Source organism: Poecilia latipinna, unplaced genomic scaffold, assembly GCF_001443285.1.
Source record: "Poecilia latipinna isolate Pla-1442-1.1 unplaced genomic scaffold, P_latipinna-1.0 Scaffold5783, whole genome shotgun sequence".
NCBI lineage: Eukaryota > Metazoa > Chordata > Actinopteri > Cyprinodontiformes > Poeciliidae > Poecilia > Poecilia latipinna.
Window position 1 is genome coordinate 6,795 of NW_015118399.1, and position 1,740 is coordinate 8,534.

The following is a 1,740-nucleotide window of genomic DNA, read 5'->3' on the forward strand; positions in this document are numbered from 1 at the left end:
ACCAATTCTGATCTGGACTCACTCCTGTTTTTAAAATTCACATCTTGTGTTCAGTAAAAGAAAAATTAGTAAAGATTCAGTGTGTTGGTAGTTGGTCCAGGTTGGCCTGCTGTGTTTACAGACATGAGCTGAACAAGCTGGTCAGACTACAGATGTCTGAAGAACAAACCGCCAGCCAGGGTTTTCTGATCCGTTCCTGCAGTAAAAGAACCTCAACACATCCAAACTCAGCCACTGTGTTGAACACTGAGCTCCTCATGCACAGAGCTGAGGGATTAAATCATTTCCTTCACTCTGAGCCTGAACCGGCATCCTCAGCATGGAGTCAGGCTCAGTCAGCGTCTGGAAACAACAGCTCTATTCTACCAACTGGCAGAAAGCTGGGAGTGTCTGGCTGCAACAACAGAACCAAACGGGGTCAAACGCGCTGACCAGAATCACAGCTTTTCATTTTGATGTTTGTTGTGTTTTGTGGCCAGTTCTTGTGTGAAATTGTTCTATGATGTCGTCTCACATTCCTTCAGTTTGTTACCGTTAAAAAACAGACCAGGTGGAATCTGTTTAGGCATTTTGTGTTTATTAAAACCTTTGTAATAAAAGGTTGAGGGTCTAATTGCACATCAGTTTGTGTACAAGTGGAGTTTTAAGTTGGAACAAATCAAAATTGTAAGCAATTTTTAAAAAAAAGGTAAAAATGAATGAAGTTAAATCTTAAAAAATGTTTTTATTCAAAACCAAAAGAGGATCTTTGTCAAAAAAAATACAAATCAATATATTTATTCTGATATTAGTATATGAACTGATGTGTTTCTATTTCTGCACTGGAAGTCAAAACACCCAAGAAGCATCAAACTGAGCGTCTGACTCCAGCGAGGCTCGTCTACGTCCTCCTTATTACCCAAATGACTCGTTTCCCAATCATCCTCATTCTGGTACTTTGGGGTCTTGTTGACCTGTTTGCTGATGAATGAGGAGGAATCTGAATGAGTTTATTGCACATGCATGAAATAAAAATAGAAGACAGTTTTTCAGTTAGTTCTGCTAAACAAAGCTGCAAAATTTTAACTGAGGCAGAAAACGAGAGGTCTGGCTTTCAGAGATCAGCTCATAAAAACCACTGCACTGTAAATATTTTAGTAATTAAATGTTCCCCAGACTGGCTTGGGAAAATATTCATACTTCTATAAATTCCCCACACAGCCATAAGTTTCAATGTCTTATTGGTGAAACTTGTGGTTTTATTGGTGATAAAGAAAATCCTTGTCCGGTTTGGGTGGATCTGCCGTTTGTTCTCCTCAGAACATCTGGATCTTTACTGAGATCAAATCACACACTTGGACTAAATTACTTATTTATGGATATACGAGTACCTGGGGCTGAAAACATGCACACAACAGTTTTCAAATTTTAATTTGTAATAAAAACTATTTTGTGTTGGTTCAGTCTCATAAAATCCCAATAAAGTGAAATGAAGCTTGATTATTATGAGATAAAATGCAGAAATATTTAATCAGTATTATAATATGCATAGCACATTTCAGGAACAAGGAAGTTCAAAGTGCTTTACATTTTAAAAATACAAAATTAAACAATTGAAATTTTTTTCCAATTTAAAAATATGAATACTTTTGAAAAGCAGCATGTACAGCAGATGTTTGGTGTCTGTGGTGTTTGCTGAGGAGGGAAGAGTAGAATAAATTTATACTCAAGTAAGAGTCGCAATACTTAAACATTTTCACA